Raw genomic sequence first — 13,681 nt, forward strand, 5'->3', positions numbered from 1 at the left:
AGTGAATTTTTGGTTTAAACTTTAAAATAAGAACAATAAAAAGTTCAACATTCAATCCCGTCAATTAATTTGGACCAGACTGTTTGAATTCCAAAAATAAAATTGGACCGCAAAAGGTTAAATGCTTTGAGAGTTTCTTTAAGAGCTTTAATTTGGGTCTAGTGACACTATTCATATAAAGAAATTTAAGTTTTGTAATGCAATTCTGTTACAATAGTAACTCACTGAAAAATGTTTTATGAAAAACATTTGTTATACATTCTTCCATTTAGTTTAGAATGTAAAACTTCTTTAAATCTACAATTTAAAATATATGTTAACTTGTACAAAATTACTTGACCTAAAATAATATTTTAAAACAGCCTTCCTTCTGGTACTACTAGCCAGAAGTGCTATAGACTAGGATGCCCTAGGAAAAGATCAGCTAAGAATGTAACCTTACTCAGGCCAGTTATTTAATAGAAATCTCCCAGTAATAACAATAGTCAGCCTCCAGCAGAAGTTGGTCACACTTGTGATTTCCTCTACCCACCGCAGACCACATTGCCTAATAGTTATAGGTACTAAAGTTCAACAGAAACCAACATCAAAAGAGGAAACAGCTAGGAGACACTAAACATTTATAAAATTATTGGGGGCGGGAGGGAGGATGAAGATAGAGACCTATGCTAAATTAAACCATCATAGATTTGAATTATAAAGTTACCTTATAGCCAAGAGTTTGGATTTTATTACTGATTGTTTTAATATTTTTTTCATTTTTGAGTTTCAACCTAGATTGGAATAGCCATGGCTTTTCCACTTCAAAAAAATATCAACTATGAGAAAATGCCCTGTCCAAGGGAAGTGATCAGAAATACCAGGAAAGCCCCCAAAAGTGACTAGAGACTCATTCAGAGTGGGCAGATCCGCTTATGCTGGAAGGCACACAGAGAAGATAAATTGTTCCTTTTAGGCGCCCTCTTCACAGCATTTCTAGTATTGCACTTACTTCATTCCACCTTAGTTTTTAATATCTGTCTTACCTTAATCTCTTAACAAGTTAAAAGCCTCTTGAGTGCAGGCAATGCCATAGTTGTAGACACTGGGGACATGCTTAAAATATATATATATGATTGATTTCAGAGAGGAAGGGAGAAGGAGAGATAGAAACATCAATGATGAGAGAACTGCATGTCCCCTACTGGGAATCGAGCCTGCAACCCAGGTGTACCCTTGACTGGAATCGAACCTGGCACCTTTCAGTCCGCAGGCTGACACTCTATTCACTGAGCCAAATCAGCTAGGCCAGGAACATACTTTTTGAATGAATCTTTTTTTTTTTTTTTTACAGGCAGTTTCCTTACACCAATTCAGTAGAGGGAGGCAGTTGTCATCATGTACAGTATTTGATATTTTTATGGTATATAAATGGTGTTGTCTTTTTAATTCCTTTCCTTATTTGTGCATTGGTAGTATATTGAAGATCATTTGATTTCCTATACAGACCTTTGACCTAGTGACCTTGCTAAATTCACTTAGTTATTCTTTTTTAAAAAATATTTTGACATTTTACTTTTGAACATAAATCACCCTTTGCAAGCTAGGGAACAGAATCAAACTAAGACAGTCTAGTCCAGCCGTGGGCAAACTACGGCCCGCGGGCCGGATCCGGCCCGTTTGAAATGAATAAAACTAAAAAAAAAAAAAAAAAAAGACCGTACCCTTTTATGTAATGATGTTTACTTTGAATTTATATTAGTTCACACAAACACTCCATCCATGCTTTTGTTCCGGCCCTCCGGTCCAGTTTAAGAACCCATTGTGGCCCTCGAGTCAAAAAGTTTGCCCACCCCTGCTCTAGTCCCTAGGGATCCAGGCCAAATCTTTTGATCTTCAGCAGAATGACATCAGTCCAAGGTGCTAACAATGTGGTCATAAATTATAAATAACCACTTATCTACATTTGCCTTTAAAAACAGCCAAAAATCTCGTCCTTAAAGGTATGACACACAGAACATCTTAATCTGTAAATGATAGAATTACCTAAATTTTGTGGTGCCCAACCTATTGGTGAACCAGATCAGATTTTGAAAATTTGCTCTGAGGTTTAAAAAAAATTCCTGATTGCTCTTAGTAAGAAAGCAAGTAAAACATAGTACAGATGTATCTACATTAATATGTGATTTTTGTCAAGATCTTCCACTAGCCAACTAGCACAAGAAGCAGGCATGTCAAGCTCGTGAGTTTGACATGCTTGACTTAGAGCATAGGGGAGAAGATATTTAGATATTTTCAAAGTAAATTACTTAGTAATGAGAAATTTGATGTACTGCATTCTTCCATTTGTCACCAGAACAAATTGACAATAAAGACTATTTAAAAGAAATGCTCAACCCTAAAATGCTCAGCACTTCTAATTAACATTGCTATTCTTCCATGGTACGGGCTCATGTGATAGAACTTGTCAGCTTTTTGTCAGGGCCAGGAGATGAAAAACAGAGCATGCCCTAATTAGCTGATTGTAAGCTCAGTTAACATCTTTAGGATGATGGACTAATAAAATCTGGCCATTGTTCTGTTAAATTACAGAAAACCACAGAATTCCTTAGCCCTTAGCCACAGTTTCTGCTCAATATCTTGAAGTTGAGCTCAGAACCATCTGACTCAGCTGCTCAGGGCTGAGGTGAGTGCTAGTCATCAAGGTCTGGAATGTCACTCACTGTAGGAGTCACCCTGGTAACTTTTGGATGCATAGTAGGCGAGTGCAGGTGGTAAAATCCTGGCAGGAACACCAGGATGCCAATGAACAGGACAGGAGCGGCTGGTCTGCTCCCTTTGAAATACAGTGGAACCTTGGTTCTTGAACTAAATTCATTTGGGAAGGCTGTTCGAGAAGCGACTCGTTCGAAAACCGAATTATTTCTTCCCACCAGAAATAATGTAAATTGAATTAATCTGTTGCAGACCCCCAAATGATTCCCTGCTTTAACTTTTCTCTTTTTTTTCTGCTTTAACTTTTATATATAAGAGCCCAGTGACCGGAACGGCGGGATGACCAGAACGACCAGAATGACTGATGGCGATGACGCACACTGTGGCAGCCAACCAGCCTGATCCAGGCCCCAATCAGCCTCCCCGCCCCGCCCTCCACCCCCCCATCTGGGGCAGGACCAGCCAGCCAACCTCCCACGGCCCCTCTCCCCACCGGCTGGGCCAGCCGGACCCCACCTGTGCACAAATTCGTGCACCGGGCCTCTAGTATACAATACATGTCTAATGTACTGTTTACTCTATAAATTAACACTTCTTAAATTTATCGATCCACCCCCTACTAGCCTTAAACAAATTTTTCATATATCGCTGCCTCTGAAATGCTACCACCAGCTACCTGCTTTTTGTTTATCCGAATCAATAACAATTTTTCTACCTATTCAACTGCTTTGTGAGCACTTTCACACCCTTAGCAACATTAGCACCATTGATGGCCTCTTTATGTTTTAAAATTGTGCTAATTGTTGATTTTTTGCCAGCAACAAAAGCGTTCTCTCCTTTGTTTGTTGCCTGAGATACACTTTTTGTCCTGCTGAGGTATCAGCATGAAAGGGTTGTCAGGTTCAAAAACCAAAGTTTTGTTCCACAACCGAGACATTTTTCCCATGAGCCACTTGGTTGAGAGCCGAATTGTTCGAGGTAGGAGGCTTTTGAGAACTGAGATTTGACCGCACTTGACAGTCTTCACTTTCAGCTCCAGGGTGGCATCCCCATCGCACACAAACATGGTGCGAGGATGCTCCTGGAAGGTAGACACGGTCCACGTATGGTTCACGCCCTCCTCGATGGCGTTGTACAGAGCAAAAGCCTTGGGAGCCTTGTAATCCTTACGATAAGGATTATCACCTCTTGCATCCGTGACAGCGCCCATGCCAGGGCCATTGCGGCATCTTGGAGAGATCTCCATTGAAGAACCTAGCACTGGTCAGTATGGTGTCCTCCACACGGGTCCTGGATGCCAGACTGGCGCCCGGCTCAGTGAAAGCAATGTGTCAGGGCCGATGCCTCCAACAAACAGCTCAGTCCCACCTGCAGCCTCGATCTTGTCCTCAGAAGCGTCGCTCTGGCCTGCAGGTCAGCTGCATGCCCACCCAGGATGTGGTGTTTCCTGGGTGGGTGTCAGTGTGCTGGAGGAAGCTGTTCCACAGGAAGGATGGTGACTCTCTCGAGGAAGTACTCCTCCGTGTTGAAGGTCTTCCCATAATTGAAGGACAGGTCTCTGTTCTCAGAGTACTTGATTCACAATCAATGGGGTGCTCCAGGGGGCAGCCCCAGGATGAAGTACTTGTCAGGTCTTGGGTTAAACTGGACGATGCGGTTCCTGATGTGTTTGGCGGCCCCCTCGCTGGCCTAAGAACAGTGGTCCAGGATGATGAGCTTCTGATGGCAGATACCTCCCTCAGCAGCTGCAGCAATGCCATGGGTCACATGGCTGAGGGTGAAACCCTTTGCAGATATAACCTGCCGGCAGGAGGGAACCTATGATGATGAGAAAGGTGCCAATCAGACAGCACTGTAGCCCTGGCCAGTGTTGGTGGAGCGTCATCCCAGGCATCCAAAGGTCACAGCTGGATTCTGGTCCGGGCACATGCCTGAGGCGCAGGCTCAACCCCCAGTAGGAGGCATGCTGGAGGTAGCTGATGGATGTTTCTCCCTCATCCATGTTTCTCTCTCTCTCTAAAACATCAATAAAAACATTTCTTTTAAAACACACACAGCACTGTAGCAAGCACCGTGGCTTTATATGGGATCTTAGGAGGGCTTTTCTTAAACTGAAGGTCAACGTAGCCATCATCTGTGTTGGAGAGCCTTGAGTATTTCATTTAAAAAAAAATATTTTCTTGATTTTACAGAGAGGAAAGGAGAGGGATAGAGAGTTGGAAACACCAATTAGCTGCCTTCTGCATACCCCCTACCGAGGATAGAGCCCACAACCAAGGTACATGCCCTTGACCAGAATCGAACCCGGGACCCTTTAGTCCACGGGCTGACGTTCTATCCACTGCGCCAAACCGGTCAGGGCGAGTATTTAATTTTATTTCTGGGGATTCCAGTAGCCAGGTTGGTATGAGATGGCCTATAACACATTGACACAGCTGACATAGCCACACTAAGTCACCCGTGTGCTGACAGCTCGCTCATGGTTGGAAAAACAGATGTCCCATCACCTAACTGCCACCCACCCTACCCTGCCCAGACAAGCTCAGCACCGGAAAGCCACTCATTTGTTCGAATCGTTTATATCTTTTTTGGATTTTCTCTGTGTACCTTTATGCCATCTAAGTACGGACAGTTTTATTTCTTCCTTTCCAATTCTCTTAATGTTTTGTTCTGGCCTTAGTGCTCTGTCTGGGGCTTCCATGGTAGGGCTGGACAGATGTGATCGAGAGATCCCTGTCCAGCTCCTGATCTCGGTCTAGCCTAGGGAATCCGTGGGTAGCTCCCTTTGGCTGGAGGCCAGCAGTCTATTCCTGCCATTTCTCAGGGGCCCTGAGACTCAGATCGAGATAATGACTAACTTCAGGTCACATAGCAAGTTAGTGGCTGAGTCAGAATTCGAACTCAAGCTTCCTGGAGGCCAGCCCTTCTTCAGCCACCTCTCTATGGTCAGGACTTGGGAGGTGGCCAGAGGGCAAAGCAATGTGCCCGTATGTGTTTTAGGAACAAGACAGCTTTGTCCACATACTGGGCCCAAGATCCACAGTTGCTATGTAAAGAAGGTGGGCAGACAGCCCCTCCTGCGGCCAGAGAAGAAGGGGGCTCAGGGCTCATGGAGGTGGGAGGCAGGTGGAGGAGCTGGCCCCCGCTTCTCACCCTGTGCCATTTGGAAGAAGGCTTTGGGAAACTTTCTCCACGTAGGACCCAGACCACCAGCCTGTGAGGGCCTTAGAGGTCAAGGTCTTGGACCCCAGGACCTCAGGGCTCCAGGGGGTGGGAGGAGCCCATGGCCAGAGAGGGCAAATCTGGACTCGTGCGCGATGCACGGGACGGTGATGCCAAACTGGGGGCAGACCAAACCCAGAGTTCTTGGATGCCTAGAATAGAGACAAAAGTCCTGGCCGAGAACCCTGGCCTGGTCCCCCCACTTCCTACCACAAATTCTAGGGGTGACAGAGAGGAGAGGGCTCAGAGAGCAAAGAGAAGATGGAGGGGAAAGAAGAACAGAACAGACCAGGAAAGGAAAGAGTAGGGATTTAGACATGAGTCTGAAGTACAACGGCCTGGGCGGTCCATGGAGGGAACTGAGTCGATGGCCTGGGTCTGAACTAGGGAGAAACCAGCCAATTGAGAGCAGCACTCTCCTCTTTGGCCACCCCTCCCCCACTGGGGGGAATGTCTGGAATGTGATGAGCTGATAAGATGGGACTCCTACTCCACCTGGCACAGAGCGCTGGTGGGTTGCTTTGCCACCCCCCTTATTGGAAGAGATGGGGGCCGGTATGAGGAAGTCTTCAGTGGCCATAGCCTAATGGAGGACTTCATGGAAGGTCGGAGGGAGGGGTGCTCCTCTTGCAGGGCCAGCGGGCCAGCTGCCAGGGCCATGGTCATGGCCAGATGCTTCCCTGCCAGCTGTACTGTGAGTCAGAAGGCACGGGCCTGGGTTGAGGGAAGGTGTTCCTGGTTGCCAGCGAAGCTGGGACAGGAGGAGAGGGGAGAGGGAAGGAAGGCAGAGATAGGGCTCCATGGCTGCTGGCCAAGGGAACCATCTAGCCGGCCCTGCTAAAGAGTGACCCCAGTCGGTGCTGCCCCCCTGCTGGGTCTGGAGTCGGTGCATAAGAAGCGGACTGTGGTCCTCGTTGAGGTGGGTCCACGGGGTCCTCTGGTTCAACCCAAGGCAGTTACTTGGGCAAATGGACACTCTCAGGTGTGCCCTTAGCGTCCAGCTTCCCCTTGCCACCCTCCTTCCGGTGGCTCCGTGGGGCTTCCCTCTGCAGACCTTGAAGCCTTCGCAGAGCTGCTTTCCCTCACCTCCTCTGAGAGCTCCAGCCACGTTTGTTGAGACCCACAACCTACCAGCCACCGTGCCAGGTCCTGGGGCTTTGATGAGCAAGGCGGCATACCTGCCCTCCTGAGGTTATATCAACACTGGCCCTGGGAGCTCAGAGGAAGGGGAGGGGGAGGAGCGAGGCTTGAGGAAGGCAGGAGGGGTACAGCAACCTCAAGCTGGGACCTGGGTCTGCACCAGGTGCCCACTGTCTGCTCCGTGGATGATCATTTCTGAGGCAGGTTGCCAGAATAAAGGGAAAGGAGAAGTGGCAGGGGGGTGGGGGTGGGGGAACTGGTGGTTTGAGGTTGGGCCTGTTTGGAGGAGCAACAGAGATAGAGAAAACCTCAGCCCCAGGGACGACTATGCAGCTACACTTGTGACCTGCTGTGGGCAACCTGAAACCGGATGGGAGGAGATCTAACCTGGCTCTCACTCCAGAACAGAGGACAAGGGGCACCACCCCACGTGGCTGCAGTGGGAACAGGCCCAGGCAGCAGGCCTGCCCCACCAACATTGATCAGCGGTTACAGACCCTGGCCTGGGCCCATGACTGGCAGCTGGGTAGAGAGTTGTGCTAAGGGCCACTTTTGTTTCCTCCTCACACCCAGCACAATGCCTGCTGGCGCATATTAGGAGTCCAAAGTGCTTGGGGAATAAAAACCATGAATGAATAAATGATGAATAAACAAAATCATCAGCCAACCTGAGTTCCCAACAGCCGGAGTTCCCATCTGTTAGGAATGGGCAGGCCTGCCACCTGGTGGCAATGGAGATAACTGCAGCCCACAGTTAGGACCCCGTTATCACCCTTCTCCCCAGGGCCAAGCCCCTGGATTGTAACCATTAAGACGGATCCCCAAGAAGCAGTGGCACATCTATACAACGGAATAGCACTTGGCCATCAAAGGGAACAAAATCTTACCATTTACAATAGCATGGATGAATCTAAAGGGTACTGCTGTTCAGTCAGACAAATACAAATACCACATTATTTTTACTTACATGTGGAATCTAAAGAACAAAACAAACAAACAAACAAAATAGAAAGAGACTCATAGATACAGAGAACAGACCGATGGTTGCTAGACGGAGGCCTATTAGGGGGCGGGGTAAAAAAAGTGAAGAGCATAAGAAAAACGTATTTGTAAATACAAAGTAGTCATGGGGATGTAAATTATAGCATAGGGAATATAGTCGATAGTATTGAAATAACTATGTAGAGTGCCAGGCAGGTACTGGAAAATTTTGGAGGAATCATTTGGTAAAGTATAAGGTTGTCTAACCACTACGCTGTACCCCTGAAACTAATACAAAATAATACTGAATATTAAAAAAAAAGACTAGTCCAGGGGCTGCCTTCACCCCCACCCCCACCCCCACTTGTCTCTAGGCTAGCCATGGGCAAACTACGGCCCGCGGGCCGGATCTGAAATGAATAAAACTAAAAAAAAAAAGACCGTACCCTTTTATGTAATGATGTTTACTTTGAATTTATATTAGTTCACACAAACACTCCATCCATGCTTTTGTTCCGGCCCTCCGGTCCAGTTTAAGAACCCATTGTGGCCCTCGAGTCAAAAAGTTTGCCCACCCCTGCTCTAGGCCATACCATCTGATTTTCCAGCACATTCAGGCAGTTTTCTTTTATTTTTTAAAACCTCCAAGGAAAAGATACCTCCCTCACCTTTGCTCCTTGAAAATCCTACCTTTGGTCTCGCCTTTTAAGTTTTTCTCTTTGGGCAGAGCAGCGGGGGCCAGAGCCTGCAGGACCAGAGCTGCTGGTGTGGGTTTGAAGGTGAAGGTGAAGGTGAGGTGATGGGAAGCATGGAAGGTCCTTGAGCTGGGGCACAGCTACAGAGGCAGGACAGGCTGAGGGAGGCTGGTGCAGGACGCTGAGGCCTGGGCAGGTAGGGCAGTGAGGTGGGGAGGGACGGCGATTGAGAGGTATCTGGGAGGCAGGATCAGTAACACTTGGGGGATTGACTGATTGTGGCTGATGAGAAGGTAGTGAGCTGAGTAACTAACTGGTGGTGCTGTTGCTGAGAAGGGGAGCCGTGGAGGAGAATGTTTAGGGCTGAAGGTGGCAAGTTCAATTTTCAACAGATAGTGTTTGAGCTGCCTGTCGATGTCCACGTTAGGACATCCAGAAAAGCACTGGGATTGCCAGCCCTGGGCTCAGCGGAAGGTCTGTGCCGGAGCTGTGGATTTAAAGGCCACAGGAGGGCAGCGATTGTGCAGGAAACACGTGAACTGCAAGCAGGGCCCAGGGCATCCTGGGAAGCCCCGGCTGAGGGCAAGTGCTGGAGCAGAAGCAGGAATCAGACCTGGTCCCTGTCTTTGAGAAACTCCCTGTCCAACCAACCAGTACGAGAGACAGCTCAGTCGATCATCCTATATAATAAAGAGTTAATATGCTAATTAGACTGAACAGCAGAACGACCGTCTGGATGACCTTCCGGATGAATCCAGGGCTGCAAGGGCCAAGGCAGCCAGGGCTACAAGGGCTAAGACCCTTGCACGAATTTTGTGCATCGGACCTCTAGTCTCCATATAATATGGTAAGTGATAAAATGGATGCATGTTTGTTTGGCTCCAGGGATCTGGCCAAAAACAATTTAGCGGAATGCACTTTGGCTCCCCGCCAAGGGAGTAATGGACGGCTGAGGAAGCTTTTGCCTGCACAGCATCTATTCCCTCTTCTGGTAAGAGCCACGTCTCCAGGCTCTCAACTTGTGTTTGAGGGAGCGGCTCCCTCCAGCCTCCCTCGCTGGAGTGAGTGCAGGACCCAGGCTCAGCCATCCCTTTAGACACAGCATATAGTTCAGGGACAGGCGTGTGACCCAAGGGCACCGGCTGAGACGCGCCCCCAGGCCTGTCTGGGGACATGCTTTCCTGGCTGAGACTGCTGGGTGAGCAGCATGTCAGCACAGGCTGGGGAGGTGGGGGCCCAGGAAGCAGACGGAGACAGAGTGGACCTGGTGACATCATTTGAATTCTGTGAAGTGAGCCAGGAGCCCTGGATTTCATCAGGCAATGAAACCCCTCACCCACCGTGATGTACTTTCAGAGGGCCAACCTGGGACACAGCCATACCAGACACTCACCCAAAAATAATATAGCTGTTGCCCTAGCCGGTTTGGCTCGGTGGATAGAGCATCGGCCTGCGGACTGAAGGGTCCCAGGTTCGATTCTGGTCAGGGGCATGTACCTGGGTTGCAGGCACATCCCCAGTGGTGGGTGTGCAGGAGGCAGCTGATCCATGTTTCTCTCTCATCAATGTTTCTGGATCTCTATCTCTCTCCCTTCCTCTCTGTAAAAAAAAATCAATAAAATATATTTAAAAAAAATAATATAGCTGTTTCACGATTTTAACATGGAAATGTGAAGACAGGTACTTATTTGAAATTATATACTATTCTCTATTACTTTTCTGGTCCATAAATGCTGCCACATAAACAAAAGAACAATAAGAGGCCATTAGTACTAATGGATGGTAGGACTAATTAAACAAATATATGTGTGAGGAAAATATAACAATATCTTTGTGACATCTCTTTTTTTGTCCTCTGATATGATTTTATACATTTATTTTAACTCTCTTTTTAAATTTATTTTTAATTATAGCTCATATGCAACATTATATATTCATTTTAGATGCACTTTATAGTGACTCTACATGTTTTAACTCAAAATTCTTTATTGGATATTTAAATTCTGTGAGCTATATTATTTTGTGTTCTTAAGATACAAAAATATAAGACTATTAAAAAAGAGAGCACAAATCAAACAGATATTATCCATATTTAATTTTAAAAAAGAGCACTGACCGGTTTCTTTCTGTCCCATGACATGGAAGGATAATTGGACTCTATTTTCTATCCTAATAATACTCTGAACTGCCGACAGCCTTAGAACAGCCTGCTTTCCTCTTTTTTAAAAATAGGGTTTTATTGATGTTTAGAGAAAGAGAGAGAGGAAGGGAGAGGGATAGAAACATCGATAACAGAGAAACATCATCTGTCCAGTGGCCTTCTGCACGCACCCCCACTGGGGACTGAGCCCGCAGCCCAGGCATGTGTCCCGGCCAGGAATCTAACTGGCGACCTTTCAGTTCCTGGGTTGACACTCAACCCCTGAGCTGCACCAGCCAGGCCGGCCTGCTTTCCTTTTATGCAGACAGTCAACTGACCATTCATTCTGACCTACAGCTCTGCTCTTGTCAAGCCCACGTGATCCTGGTTCCTGTGTCAGTCCAGTGCGATGACATCGAACTAAATAGCCTTTGGACAAAAACGTGTGAGCGTGGAATACTTGGGAGTTTAGTTGCGGCAACAGCAGGTCTTCAGACTTGTGGGAATCAGAGCTCTTCGAACATCTCTGGCCACCTTGGCTACAGGCCAGCTGCTGATCCATCTGGCCCTTTGCATCTAGAAGTTCATGGTGTAGCCATCATGATGGCTAGAACGCCCATCATTTTAAATGCTAGGATGTCATCAGAAGTTTAACTTCTTTCTCAGGGAAAATGGTTTTAAAGCCCAGAGGTAGCTTGAACTGGTTTTGAAATGGAAGTTGGAATCTGAGGGTTAATTTTATGTGTCAGCTGACTTGGGTCATGGGGTGCGCGTTTGATTGGCTAAACATTATTCCGGGTATGTCTGGGAGGGATTTCCTGAATGAGATTAACATTTGGATAGGTAGACTGAGGAAAGCAGATTGCCCTCCCCAGTGTGGGGGGGTGGAAAGTGGGGTGGGGGAGGGGGCTCATCCAGTCCTCTGGAGGCCTGGGTATCAGACCTGAACTAGAACTTATACCATGGGCTCTCCTGGGTCTCAGGTCTTGGGTGTCAGGTCTTGAAACTATCCCATCCAATTGGTTCTGTTTCTCTGGAAAACCCAGACTAACATAGATTTAAAATAAAATAGTTTTAGTAAAGAAATTAAGTCTTATTTAGCTTGGCTGTCCTTTTCTGTTAACTTTTTTTGAGTTCTGAAACAGTCTTATTTCCAAAATATGTCTTCTTTCTTTTTTCTGCACGAGTCTGTCACAGGCTACACATGACATTGAACAAATCAGATGTCAGCCCATCCTTTTCCAGGCTCCTTCTGGCCTCTCCAAAGATCATCAAAGAGTTTTGGGAGAACAGCATATGCATTCCTGTTTGATGATACCGCCCATCTTTCATGTACTTCCACATTAGAGAAGGGCAATCTTTTGATCTCGCTCTTTAAAAATATGACTTTACAGCAGGTCAACATTTGACATCGCTGCCAGGGACAGCAGCACCTATGGTCACCCTGTAGGCACATGGCCGAGGAGGACTTCCTTCCCTTCATAGAAAGTCGATAATCTCGCTGAGCGCTTCTGCACATTTTGAGGAAACTGGAAAGTGACTGAAAACAATCATTACAAAAGCCTTCGTGTCACGGATAAGCAAGGCGTCTCCATTTAGCCGCACGGTGCACAGGATGTGCAGGTCATTTAGCCGATAAGATCGTTTCTGTTTGTTCATAAGAAGTTTATGGACTGAAGGGAATTTGCTAAAATTTGCATTTGTCCTGTCTGCTGAATCTGCGTCCTAGGTGAGCAAGGTTGATTTGCATCTGGATAAGATCTCAACAACCTGTGTTTTTAGTTTTATTACTTTTTAAAATTGACTTTTAGAGGGAGGGAGGGAGAGAGAGAAACATCCATTGGTTGTTCCACTTACGTGTGCATCCATTGGTTGATTCTTCGATGTGCCCTGACCGGGAATCGAACCCTTCCCTCTCCCCAGCCGGGGTTTAACACCCTGTGCAGTGTTTGCTGTGGATGTGTGAAAATCTTCACAGAAACCAAGATGACTATTTGAAACTCCATTTTTGTGTGTGTTTTTTCAAAATCGAAGTACCTAAGAGCTGGGGAGAACATCTTGTTGCCATGACTTGGACTTGATAGACTGTCAGTAGCATGACTGTTGGTTAGAAGTAACAAGAGTGCGCTCTGCACTGTCGGAGGCCACGACATGTGTCATAAAAACTCCCTCCTTTGTTCTCCCACAGGACACTGTAGCCGCGGCCTGTGAATCACACAGTGTGACTTCACTCGGTTTCATAGAGCGATCCAGGGGACCATATGGTGACACGTGCTTCCTCGTACGGTTCGCCCAGGCTACCTCAGCTGTCACTGTCTTGGACTGAGGATTGGTGGCGTTTGGGGCGATAAAAAAACACCTTTTGATTGAACAAGAAGTGCCTGCCTGTCTCCCCTGAGATTCCCTCTACGTGCAGCTCCAGCACCCTTCAGAGCCCCCTGGTCACTGTGGCCAAGCCCCAAGTCTTTCCTGCGTATAGTGCAGGCCTCTGCTTTGGTTCTTTACTGCCCCAGCCCAGCGCCGTGGGCCCTTTCACTGCCATTCAGATAACAGTCATTTTGCCCTTTTGTCCTTGTGATGTCGTTGGGACCGTCTTATATTGTGATCCTTCTCACTTGCATGAACTGAGCTCTTAGAAAACATGCTCACAATATTCACGTTAGAAACTGGACTAGCACCATCTCAAACCACAGGCCAGGTCAGGGCGGACTGTTAAGGCTCGAATCGCAGTCACTGAGGTTGCTCGTGTAGGTCTGTCGCCCGCGGTGACACGGTAACAGTGGGCCGCATGGCACCGCTGACAGCATCA

At 47.1% G+C, this 13,681-nt stretch overlaps 2 pseudogenes; both read right to left on the bottom strand.

The window, feature by feature from the left end:
• Nucleotides 1-2,672: 2,672 nt before the first annotated feature.
• On the bottom strand, nucleotides 2,673-5,136 carry LOC138995025 (transmembrane protein 230-like; annotated as a pseudogene).
• On the bottom strand, nucleotides 3,491-4,455 carry LOC138994539 (glucosamine-6-phosphate isomerase 1-like; annotated as a pseudogene).
• Nucleotides 5,137-13,681: the final 8,545 nt, after the last annotated feature.

This window comes from Myotis yumanensis, unplaced genomic scaffold (assembly GCF_028538775.1).
Source record: "Myotis yumanensis isolate MYYU_CA2020_CCGP unplaced genomic scaffold, mMyoYum1.0.hap1 SCAF_16, whole genome shotgun sequence".
Lineage (NCBI taxonomy): Eukaryota > Metazoa > Chordata > Mammalia > Chiroptera > Vespertilionidae > Myotis > Myotis yumanensis.